The following is a 13734-nucleotide window of genomic DNA, read 5'->3' on the forward strand; positions in this document are numbered from 1 at the left end:
CCAGTCTATGAGGTCCCCTACCTCTGTAGCTGGTACTGAAACAGGGGATACTTCAGTTGGGTCTTCCCAGCTGTAGCGTTGTAGGTCTGGGACTGCCACCCAGCTCTTTGGCAGTGTATATTGGGACCGAATTGAGCTCAAGAAGTATTGGTAATCCTGCTCCAGCTCCCACTCCTTTGTCACTAGAGATGCCAGGTCTTGTCTCACCTCTCTCGCTGTAGCCCAATCATGCATAGCCTCCCTGTAGTCATAGATATCCCAGAACCGGGACTCTCCAGCATCTCCGAACTCTGGTTCTGTAAAGGTCTCAAACAACAGGCCAGGGCCATCATAATCCTCACCCTCGGGTCTGTAGTGCTCAGCCATCCAGGGGGAGTGCCGAATCACATACCACCAGAGTGCCTGGTAGGCGTCGTCTAGCCAAAGTTCCTTCCATACCAGGCTCTCGAGTTCTGTCACCCACTCATCCAGGGGCTGCTTTCCCAGAAGGGACATTCGCAGGGCCACTTGCATCCGCAACTGCTGCTCCTCACTGGGGAGACTCTCGCCCCGCCAACGCTGTACATCTTCCAGGGCCTCATACCAGACGCCTTTCCGGACTGCATCCCTCCAGTCCGGGTCATCCTCCTCCTCGTAGTGGGACGCTGTCCGAAGACTAGCCGATTCCATCCTGCTGTAGACAGGGGCGCTGTACGGATACTAGCGTTGCCCTCAATATACTCCACCAACCCACCAACGGTGTCTCCGAGCTGCTCCTCCTCGCACTAGGACGCCATCCCACTGCTTGCCACCAATCTAACGGATCTCCTGGCACCCCAACTGGGTACCTCCGTCGATGGATGCTCCTAGTGCTTCCCGAGGACTCCAAGCACTCCACTTGACACCATAAGCTGAGGTCTCACCGTCTCCTACCCACCCTGGACCTATGACAAGGCTCCAGGCTCCAGTGGGTGAACCTCTCCTAAATCCAGAGAGCAGGAACAGCTCTTACAAGAGCTAGTAGTTATAGCCAGGGGAGTATACAGCGTATAACAATTCCCATACACATGAGACGAGGCTCTATGTTGAATGTAAAACAGGAACTCTTTATTGAACACACAGCATTGACTTATATACACATGACATACTGAGGACATGACATAGCAGCCAATCCTGTACAGTTTAAACACAAAACTAACCCTATTCAACAAACACAATGGCATTGTCTGTGACGCAATTAACAAACACACTGGCATTTTCTTTGACGCAATCAACAATGAACATGCAAACAGATATCATCTCCCCCTCCATAATGAATGAATGGGAAGAGGAGACACATGTGATGGGATTATCTCCAGAGTGTATCATAGGAGTCGGCTGCTATTATAATCAACCATCTTAATCCCATCACTAACACAATCAGTGGGAGTCTCAGTGCAGAGTTAACCCTTTTTGTGTTGCTGAATCCACACCATGCCTTTTTAATGGGCAATAGGAAATATGTGGCATATAAATTACACACATAAATCAGGGTTTATAGTTCCTTGTAACCCCAAAAGGTCTGAGGGGGTCTCCATAGTTCTCGGTTCATAGTCTGTAGGAAGGAGGCTGGCCCTCAGGCTCCTCCAGCAGCCCTAGTGACGGTTCAGTCTGTCACAATAGTAATGTGAGCTTCTAGGGCTTGAGGTGGGAGTCTGTTACCTTGGAGTAGGGAGTTGCACATGTTATGGAAATGTGGGGTTAGGATGTCACTAAAGGTTTTGTAGTACTGGATGGGAAGGCCATCTGGTCCAGGGCTCTTACCTGTTGGTATTGAAGCCAGGACACTCCGTAGTTCGTCCTCGGAGATAGGTGCGATCAGTTGCGCTACCGCTTCTTGTGAGAGTGTAGGTAGTTGCAGGAATGAAAGGAAATTATCCGTGGCTGAGGTTACAGAGTTAGGTGACAATGTTTCTGGAGGAGGAATATTATAGAGGGCTGCATAAAATTGTTGGCAGGCTTTTGCTATATCTGAGGTGGATTTAGAGATACCGCCGTTGGAGTCTCTTATGGCAGAGATGAAGCAGTCAGAATGCTGCTTCTTCACCCATGCAGTTATTAGCTTATTACCCCAGTCGCCATGGGCATATGCCTTAAATTTGGCTCGAATTAGCGTTTTTGCTGAAGAAATATTAAGTATATTTTTCAGTTCAGTGCGTAGTTTTGCAAGTTCCAAGGCCGTAACCTTGTTGTGGGATTTTTTATATGTTGTTTCCAGCTTGGCGATGTTGGCTAATAGAGAATCCAACGATGTTGAACGTTTCTTTTTAATTCTGGAGCCGAGGGCTATGAATTCTCCCCGAATTACAGTTTTGTGGGCTTCCCACAGACTGGTGGGGGAAATTTGGGGTGTGGAATTTAGTTTAAAGTACTCTTGTAGAGAGGCTCTGATCTGGTTGGTGTGGGAAGGATCTGCAATCAGTGTCTCGTTGAGACGCTAGTTCCATTCTCTCCGGGGGAGATCACTCAGGGATATGGTAAGGAAGATTGGTGCGTGGTCAGATAGCGTGATGTTCCCTATTTTTGCAGATTCTACAGCCTTTAGATTGGGAGATGATCGGAAGAGGTAATCTAGTCTGTGGTAGCTGGAGCTAGTGTGTGAGAAAAAAGTGTAGTCTAGTGTGGAGGGGTTTAAGGTCCTCCAAACATCAGTCACTTGTAGGTCCTTTAAAGCCCGCTGGAGCCTGCCCAGTAATTTATAAGTGATTCGAGAGCGTTTGGTGGATGAGTCCAGTGAGGGCTCCAAGGGGAGGTTGAAGTCTCCACCCAGTATAACAATTTCCTCCTTAACAGAAGAGAGCAATTTGAGAGTCTGGACGAGCCACTGCGCCTGGCATTTATTAGGGGCATACAAATTTGCAAGCGTGACTTGGGTACCTGCAATTGTACCCTTGACAAAAAGGTATCGACCTTCAGGGTCTGTTATGCTAGATTAATGCTTAAAGGAAATTTGTTTGTGGATAGCAATGCTAACGCCTCTACTAGCAGATGTGTGGGTGCTGTGATACCAATGGGAGTAGTGTTTGGAGGGAAGGTGTGGTACCTTGGCAGTCTTAAAATGAGATTCTTGGATGAACACGACTGCAGCTTTGTCCTTGCACAGGAGTGAGATAACTTGTGAGCGCTTGCGTGGCTCGTTCAGACCTCTAGCGTTCAATGATGCCACTACTACAGTTGCCATAATGGAATATAGAAATAATGATAGTTAGTACATGAGCCCAACACATGAGGGAGGGGGGGAAAAGGAAGAAAAAGGCATTTCAAACATAAGAATAAGGCGGGTAGGAAATAAAATCAAGATGCATGAATAACAGCTACGGGTCGGGTAGCTAGGGGACGGGGACACTCTAGCAAGCACCTGTGGGGTGTAACAGCATCCATAGTATCAACCCAGCAAGATGTCTTCTCAGGTGGGGGGACTTGCAGAGCACCCGAGGGACAAATAAGAGGCATCAGGAGGGGGAATCAAAACGGGTTTTTCAGACTGGCCATAACCCTATTATAAAGTATACTGGTATAACACTATTAGAGCATTCAGAAAACAAAGAACAAAAAAGTACAATAAACCATAGTGATGGCGATGGTCCCTCCGGCAGGGACCTGGAATAGAGATGAGCTGAGAGGGTAACAGGGCCAGGTTTTAACGGTAGTCTGGTCCTAAACCAGTGTAGGGGTGTGACTCGGCCTGGGCCAAGAAGGCACTTACGGTGTGCGCAGTCTTGGTAACTGTCTCGTTCTGAAGGTTAAGTCTTACCGTATATCGCCTTTAGGTGAAAACTAGTAAAAACGGGCCCTAAATAGGCGTCACCACAACTTCAAGGAGGACAACGTCCCACATGTGAATATGGGGTAGCTTGACTCTCTCAGGTTTGGCTTCGTGCAGACCTCTGCGGCTAACTCTCTCCGCTTTTTCTCGGGAGACCAGGCGCCATGTTTCACGCTGTGGAGGTGATGGGAGGGGGCATCCTTGATCCGCAGGCATCCAGGACGGGAGGTCTATGGGGCAGATACCTACAGGTTCCCAGGCTGCGCGCAGGTCGGAAGGGGTCTGATGGTGATCTTTTTGCCATTCTTTGAGATGGCTAGGCCGAATGGATACAGCCAGCGGAAAGGGGTGGCAGAGGCCCTCAGTGCCTCTAAGAGGGGCCGCAACAGTCTGTGCTTCGTCAATGTAGAAGCCGCTAGGTCTTGTAATATCCGTATATTGGACTCTTTATACCTGAGCTGGGGAGCCTCTCTGCTACTTTTCAACAGGGCCGCAGTGTCCACAAAGCTGAGTAGGCAGCAGATGACATCTCTTGGCGGCTCGTTCAGCTTGGGTTTCGGGCGGAGGGCTCTGTGGATTCTCTCGACCATGATTGAGGCGGTTTTGTCTGGCCCTAGCAGAGAGCTGAAGATTTCTCTTGCGGCGGCTGGTAGTGCCTCTGGCGCCACTGATTCAGGGAAGCCCTGCAGCTGTAGGTTCCCGCCTGCGGCTGCGATTTTCTTGATCTTCTAGCCATAGGAGGGCTTCATTAAGAAGGTCCTTGTGAGTCTGTAGCGCCGTTTTGGTCTCTTCCCCGAAATAGAGGATTTCTTCCTGGGTGCTTTCAAGCACCACAACTCTATGTCCCAGGTGTCTTAGGTCTTCTTTGATCTCGGACAGGTCCCGTTTCAGGGGCGAGAGCGCAGACTCTAGGACATCCCTAAGGATTGCTTTGGACACCGTAGGGTCTTTTTGAGTTTGTCTCCCCTCCGAGACATCGGACACACTACCCGTCTCTGAGAGATCGTCAGCGTCGGTGTGGTGGTTCTCTTTCCGGTGCCATCTTGGCCCAGTCTTCCTGCGATAGAGCAGTCCCTCTTTTAAAAAATTTCTCCAAGTCAGGTTGTTTAGTCCGGGCTGGGGTGTTATCTCTGTTAGTTTTCCCCATATTGAGCCGGAGGGAGAGCGATAATTAGGGTTAGATGGCCAGATCTTTCAGGAGCTCAGACACATGCGGCCATTCAGCGGCTCGGTCAAGCTCCGCCCCCCAGTCAGTATCTTTTAGCTGTAGCCTTTGCTACAGGCCAAATCTCTGAATATCCTGGAAAGAGATTAATACAGACACAGACATATTCACACTGTTCCACCTTTGTTCTGAATGTAGTTAATCCGCAGTCTCTGAAATGGGTAAGATGACCTTGGCATATGCCTTCCTGAAACTCCCATAGTTCTCCCCTCATTATTACAACATTCACCTTTAACTAACCTAGTGGCAGCATTGTTGAACCCAGGAGCCATCCACCACAGAACCCAATCACACCTTCTCTCTCTTGATTTGCCCATGTTCTAAATCCATCCTCTTTAGGTAGAGTGCCCTCTGAAGGAAAAGTTTCTTACCATCACTTTACTCAAATACCTTTATTCTTTGATGTTTCCTTTCAGCCTATGTAGCCTGTATCTGAAAAAGACAAACTTTTTGGAAGTCCACTGGCCCTAAGCCATCCCATATCACACAGACTTCAACTTAACATAGACTTCAGGTAATAGTTTAGCCTCTACCTTCTCAGGCAGCATCAGGGCATCAAACATCTTTCATACACTCAGCATTCATTATTGATGGGCTTACCCATGGATCAAACAAAATCTTTAGTAATAATAATAAGTGATACCGAAGGCATACCTGGATTTATATTGATGTTATCAGTCTTACCCTCAGCCATCTTAAAGACCTCAGCAAGTGTCTTCAGCTCTGTCTCCTGCACTAACATTGCTGGAGGGAGTGGTTCTTTCTTGACAACATCAGATTAAATAGGAACAGCATCTCCTGTCCGAGATGATTCATCTTCCAAGAACCTGAAATTATCTACCAGAAACTCAAAAATGTGGTTATTAATTGGAGACAGTCATGTGAAGTAGAATTTTTATTTTTATTTATAGAGGTGGGAAGGCACTACTACTCAATTTTTATAGGTGGGAAGGCACTACTACTCCCTCCCCCCTTCAGAGGCAGCAGAGTAGTCAGATCTAAATTTGTACACCCTTAAGGCGGTGATTAGTTGCTGAGAGCAGTAGGAATTGCATTACTATCTACTCCTACACATGTGATACTACCCTTAGCCATGAGAGATCATGGAACATGTTTGCTGTGAGGCAATGGCAGCAGATCCTAAGGATTGTATAGATAATAGGGATCCATCATTTGATTCTGGGTTGTTAATGCTCTATGGGCGTTGCACTTAAAGGGCTGAACATTTGTAGCTCCTCCCACGGGCAAGAAGGAAGTGGGCAAGTACATACAAAGTCTTCCTTCCCCCTTTTTGTGGGGAGGACTGATAGGCAGCCACGCCTGCCTTAGGCCTTTGTTCAATTCAATTTCAACAAAATGGAGGTACAAAATGAAGGGCTATAGTGAACTTCACTCAGGCCTAGCTAATATTAGACCTTTTAAGATGAGCCTCAAGACCATCCACAAAGGCAGCACTTGAGATTTTCTCATGCATATCTAAGGTAAGCTCAAAAACCCAAATCTTTCCTGGAGTCTAGTGAAAACTTTTTCCACACTCTCTGCCCTGTCCTGATGCATATTCAGACAATGTGACTGACTGATGGACTAAATGCTTCCTCCCAGACTCAATGATCTTCACTATGCATTACTCACCCGACAACAATGTAGTATCATCCCCTTCACAATATCCCACAGCTGAAGCTACAATCTTGATAGAAAGAATCTCCAGCTCTACATTGGACAACATTTTCCAAATCTCACCAATAACAGGAGAAAACGCTCCATAATTTAACTAATTATCTACAAAACAGCATAAGTAAGTCCTCTGGATTAGGAATTCGACTCATCATGGCATCTCAGTAGGGGACCAAGGACGATACATGTATATTGGTTCACTAGGGCCATTATTTGGACCTCTGGGAGAAGCAACTTCAGGGGCTAAGTGCCTAGGTGTACAATGGGGCAGAATTGGTTGAGGTAGGGCAGATGTGGATGTTACTACTAGTGTTGTGCTCGAATATTCGAATAGCGAATATTAATCACGAATATCGGCACTTTGAGAATTCGCAAATATTTTGAATATAGTGATAGAGATTCGTAATTTCGAATATTCTAGATTTTTTTTTAACAGTAACCTCCCTTCTTGCTTGTGGGCCAATTAGAAGGCTGCAATGTCTTTGTCTGAGCTTAGCAACATCCCTAGCAACCAATAGGAAAGTTGCCTACTCCTTACTATATAAGAACCTCCCCAGCAGCCCTTGTATGCAGTATTTTTCAGATCTGAGAGAGACAGCAGTGTTATTGCTGTGCTCTCTGCTTTCCTGTGTCATTACATTAGATAGTTAGTTAGCTTATATATATAAAATACAGATAGTGGGAGATAGTCAGTGTAGGTTAGATAGTGATATAGTGTAGCTGACCATACATACATAGTGCTGTATGTATGTATGTATGTATGCTACATACATACATACATAGTGCTGTGATGTCACAAGTTCACGACAATACTTAGTGCACCACTCACTAATAAGTAGTCAGACCTGTTAAAATGTGAAGTTGCACGTATTGTGCCAAAATAGTCGCATCATTGGTGCCGATTTCGCAATCGTGAATATATTGGAGCACTCTATCTGCATATAAAGCTATTGTAATGTTCTGCCGTGCCAACCATTTTCTCCAGTCTCAGGAAACTTCTAGCAGCTTGAAAAATGTAGCTATACTGTACCATGCCTGTATTTCGAACGCATTACACGAATATTACATTGCCGATTTTTTGCTATCAAGAAAATAATCTCGAATTTGCGAATTCTCGAATATATAACGAATATTCTACCAAATATTCGCGAAACATCACGAATATTGCCCCTGCCGTTCATCACTAGTTACAACTGGGGGTGGTAGATGTCATACATCATACAATGATGCAGATATCCCTACACTTTTCTCTGACTGCAACCCAAATAAGTCTGAATAAGGACTAAGAGTCCCTAGATTGATAGGATTGGACACAATTGGCATCATGGGGCAATCACTGTGAGCAATTTCTTAACTAGTGAAACATACAATTGGGAAAGGTTATTTGCAGACATCATTGGATCTAATCCAATGCTGGAACCCTCTATGGAAGATCTATAAATAACACACAGTATCTTCACAGTCTGCAGATGCATTACCAATTACCAGCCCCCACCATAAGGGGGGGGGGGGTTTGGAAAGGAAAGAGCAGAATACACGATGGGAGGTGTTCCTGTTGGAAAGGAGCACATTCTACAGGGAAAACGGGAGAAGTTACTGTGGACAGCAGATTTAGAAAAAAGGGGGATGGGATGCCACATAGATTCTTCTTTGTTCTCTATAGGATTCAAAATACTCCATCTTGTAATAGAAATGCTGACCATTTTTCTCAACGTCCTTCAACTTTCTATCAGTCACTTCCATAGACTATTTCCACCATAACTCAGCTTGCACCAGCCTATTATTTTCCTTCAACCAACTTCTCTTTTCTTTCAATACACTTTCCACAATCTTTTATATAGTCTACTGGTTTCTGGCATACCAATTGCACATATGAACAATTTTAACCTAATAACTAAAACTTTCCCTTCTTATGCAGTTTCGATATGCAACCTTTAGGGGGAACTCTTACACAATACTATGTATTTCCAGATAATACCAGATATCTCTACTACACAGTATCACAAAATGCTTTCTAATTTTTTTTAACTAGAACTTTTCCTCACTTTCTTGCTGTCACGCTGGACAGGATACAAGATACACAGAAGACCACCAAACAAGTGTCTAGGCAAGAAGCTGGGGATAAAGGTCACCTCCTGACAAATCCCTACCAGCTCTCCCTAGACTTCTATGCCCACGTTCAGACCCTAAAGGTAGGAATAAACATGTCCCTGTGCCTAGGCTGAAGATTCCCTAAAATCCCTAAGATGGTGAAAGGGGGAAAGAGACAGCCTGCTTCCTCAGGACCTGGAGGGGGCAGGCGTCTCTCTAACAGCCTAGACAGAAAGCCACAAGAAAAACAAAACCAACTTATCTTGTTACTGAGCAGGAACAGCAAATCCTTCCTTCCTCTGAGCAAGACAGAAGCTATAACCCGCACAGGACACTGGGAATGGGCGTAATTTTAACTCATACCAATGACCCCACCCAGTGCACCTGAAGGGAGGCGGATACAGCTCAACTCCAAAACAAAAACAAAAGGCTACACATGTGCTGCTAACCTGGCAGACCTCTGCACATAACCTGAGCAGGGCATGACAGTACCCCCCCTTCTACGGGTGACCTCTGGACACCCCGGCCCAACTTTATCCGGGTGGGATCTGTGAAAAGCCCTCAACAGTCGGCTGGCACTAACATCCACAGCCGGAACCCACATCCTCTCCTCAGGGCCGTATCCCCTCCAGTGTACCAGGTACTGAAGGGAACCCCGAAGAACTCTTGAGTCGAGAACCCTAGAGATCTCGACTCTAAATTTCCATCAACCAGAACAGGGGGAGGAGGCAATGGTGATGGTTCCACCGGTTTCACATATTTCTTCAGTAAAGACCTCTGGAACACATCATGGATCCTCCAAGTCTGCAGAAGATCTAGACGAAACGCTACTGGATTGACCACCGCAGATATTTTGTAAGGTCCAATAAATCTTGGACCCAGTTTCCAAGATGGTACTCTGAGTTTAATATTTTTAGTAGATAACCACACCAGATCACCCACACACAGGTCCGGACCAGTCATACGTCTCTTGTTAGCCATTCGCTTATACCTCTCACCCATCCTCTCCAAATTCACTTGAATCTTCAGCCAGATAGAAGACAAGGCAGAAGAAAATCTCTCCTCCTCTGGCATCCCAGAGGAACTAGTCCCAGAAAAGGTACCAAACTGAAGATGAAAACCGTATGCGCCAAAAAATGGCGACTTACCCGTGGACTCCTGCCTACGGCTATTCAAAGCAAATTCTGCTAGTGATAAAGTAGGTCTCCAGGTTTTGATTAGTACGCTCTGTCTGTCCATTCGACTGCGGATGAAAAGCCGAAGAGAACGAAAGTTGAATACCAAGACGAGAGTAGAACGCCCTCCAAAACCTGGAAACAAACTGCGTGCCCCTATCAGAAACCACATCCGAAGGAATGCCATGTAATTTCACGATGTTATCCACAAAAACCTGAGCAAGAGTCTTGGCATTGGGCAGACTAGCTAGCGATACAAAGTGAGCCATTTTACTGAAACGGTCAACAACCACCAAAATCACTGTTTTCCCAGAGGAACTCGGCAGATCAGCAATAAAGTTCATAGACAAGTGTGTCCAAAGACGAGATGGAATAGACAAAGGAAGAAGTGAACCAGAAGGTCAAGTGTGAGCAACCTTTGACCGTGCACAGGTCTCACAGGCCGCTACGTAATCCTCAACACTCTTATGTAACCCGGGCCACCAGAACCTCCGGGAAATCAAATCAAAGGTGGACTTGCCCCCAGGATGTCCCGCAAGGACAGTATCGTGATGTTCCTTGAATACCTTGTATCGCAATCCAGCAGGACCAAACAACCTACCCGGGGGACAATAATCCGGAGCCTCCTCCTGGGCTCCCAACACCTCCATCTCCAACTCGGGGTACAGAGCGGAGACAACCACCCCATCAGCCAAAATCGGAGCAGGATCCTCTGAATCACTTCCCCCAGGAAAACTACAAGACAATGCATCTGCCTTGATGTTTTTAACCCCCGGGCGAAAAGTAACCACAAAGTTGAACCTAGTAAAGAACAGTGACCATCTAGCCTGTCTAGGATTCAGACGCTTGGCAGATTGCAGGTAAGCCAAGTTCTTATGATCAGTATATATCGTAACGGGATAAGACGCCCCCTCCAACCAGTGATGCCATTCCTCAAAGGCCAATTTGATGGCCAGCAATCTCCTACATCATAATTCCTCTCGGCGACCGAGAGCTTCTTGGGAAAAAAAGCACACGGACGCCACTTGCCAGGAGAAGAACCCTGCGACAACACTGCTCCAACCCCCACCTCTGATGCATCCACCTCCACCACGAATGGTTGAGACACATCGGGCTGCATCAGAATGGGAGCAGACGCAAAACAATCATTAATAGCCGAAAAGGCCTGCAATGCCTCATCTGACCAGACAGAGAAGTCAACCCCTTTCTTAGTCATATCGGTCAGGGGTTTTACAATGGTAGAGTAGTTCAAGATACATTTTCTATAATAATTGGTAAACCCCAAAAACCGCATCAAAGCTTTCTGATTCTCCGGTCGGTCCCATTCTAGAACCGCCCGGACCTTTTCGGGGTCCATATGAAAACCAGAGTCAGAAAGCAGATAACCCAGAAACGGAAGCTCCTGAACAGAAAACACACATTTCTCCAATTTAGCATATAATTTATTCTCCCAAATGATCGACAAAACCTGTCTCACGTGATTGTGATGAGTCTTCAGATCAGGAGAGTAAATTAGAATGTCATCCAAATAAATTACAACGAACCTCCCCACAAAATGATGGAAAAGGTCATTGACAAATCGCTGAAACACCGCTGGCGCGTTAGTTAACCCAAAAGGCATAACCAGATTCTCGAAATGACCCTCGTGTGTGTTGAAGGCTGTTTTCCACTCATCCCCCTCCTTGATTCTGATCAGATTGTAGGCCCCTCTTAAATCTAACTTGGAGAACACCTTGGCTCCAACAATTTGATCAAGAAGGTCAGAGATCAAAGGAAGGGGATACGGATCACGGACCGTAATGCGGTTCAATTCCCGGAAATCCAAACAGGGTCTAAGGGATCTATCCTTTTTCTTAACAAAGAAAAAACCAACTGCGACCGGAGATTTAGATGGCCTAATATGACTCTTTGCCAAACTCTCGGCAATATACTTCCGCATGACCTCTCTTTCGGGTTGAGAAAGATTGTATAGCCGAGACTTTGGCAACTTAGCCCCTGGGAAGAGATTAACTGGACAATCATATTCACGATGAGGAGGCAATTCCTGAGCCCCACCCTCCGAAAATACATCCGCAAAATCTGAGAGATACTGAGGTAAAACCGTAGTAGACACCCCAGAAATAGATGCACCAAGACAATTGTCCGAACAAAATTCACTCCAACCAATGATCTGCCTTGCCTGCCAATCTATTGTTGGGTTATGTTTTGTCAACCACGGTAAACCTAAGACCATAGGAGCGGGCAAGTCCTTCATGGCAAAACAAGAAATTATCTCAACATGTGAATCACCCACTCTTAACTGAATACCATGAGCAATATGAGTGAGACTCCTTTGAGAAAGAGGGGAAGAATCAATTGCTAACACCGGAATCTCTTTTTCTAAGGTGCAAGTACTTAGGCCCAGATTTTGAAGAAAAAGATAATCAATGAGGTTTACCCCAGCACCACAATCAATGAATACTTCAAAATTAAATTTTCTTGCGTCTAGCGCCACCACAGCTGGAAGGAGAAAACGAGTATTGCAGGGAGATTGCATACTTGCTTGCTCTGGCACCCCATTCACATTACCAAGAGTCAGGGATATTTTTTTTTCTCTTTAAGTAAACCTCTTTGTGGTTATTTATCATCAATCTGCGATTTAACAAAAGATAAAGACGGCCGCAGCTGAAAATACAGCTTGCATGACTCCCTAAAGCGGATAAAGTCGTCCACACCCCCTGAAAACCGATCAGGAAGAGCAACCTTAGGTTCAAGATTGGACTGACTCCCACAAGCGGAGCCATGAAGCAGAAAATTCTGACAAAGTGCAACAGCATTGCGGAGGTCAGCTACCTCCCAAGTTAATTCCTGCATGCGATAAACCAACGAATCAATTGACTCCATCTCAAGGCTGCTGAGAAATGGCAGTCTAGGTTTTGGCCGGTTATAATGTCACGCTGGACAGGATACAAGATACACAGAAGACCACCAAACAAGTGTCTAGGCAAGAAGCTGGGGATAAAGGTCACCTCCTGACAAATCCCGACCAGCTCTCCCTAGACTTCTATGCCCACGTTCAGACCCTAAAGGTATAAAGGGAATAAACGTGTCCCCGTGCCTAGGCTGAAGATTCCCTAGAATCCCTAAGATGGTGAAAGGGGGAAAAAGACAGCCTGCTTCCTCAGGACCTGGAGGGGGCAGGCGTCTCTCTAACAGCCTAGACAGAAAACCACAAGAAAAACAAAACCAACTTATCTTGTTACTGAGCAGGAACAGCAAATCCTCCTTCCTTCCTTCCTCTGAGCAAGACAGAAGCTATAACCCGCACAGGGCACTGGGAATGGGCGTAATTTAAACTCATACCAACGACTCCACCCAGTGCACCTGAAGGGAGGCGGATACAGCTCAACTCCAAAACAAAAACAAAAGGCTGCACATGTGCTGCTAACCTGGCAGACCTCCGCACATAACCTGAGCAGGGTATGACACTTGCATTTGCTGAGCTGCTGTTAACATCTCCTCATTATATCCTGTAACATTAGAATTGCCCGGTTTTTGTGGTTGCACAAAGATCAAACTGTATTTGATTACTATCGAACCTGCTAGAGCAGTTAAACAAAGATCAAACGATTATCTAAACACTACAGAACCCACAATTCTTATGGTGAAGACCCCTGGTCCTATTCACCTCTGTACGGATACAAAATCTTAATAACTGTCAATTGCTTATCATTCTTCCTAATAGTGACACACAGTCTTAAAGATATGCAGACGTTATCAACCCTTCGGGACTCATATAGTCTTAA

The sequence above is a fragment of the Bufo bufo genome, chromosome 5, assembly GCF_905171765.1.
Source record: "Bufo bufo chromosome 5, aBufBuf1.1, whole genome shotgun sequence".
NCBI classification, from domain to species: Eukaryota; Metazoa; Chordata; class Amphibia; order Anura; family Bufonidae; genus Bufo; species Bufo bufo.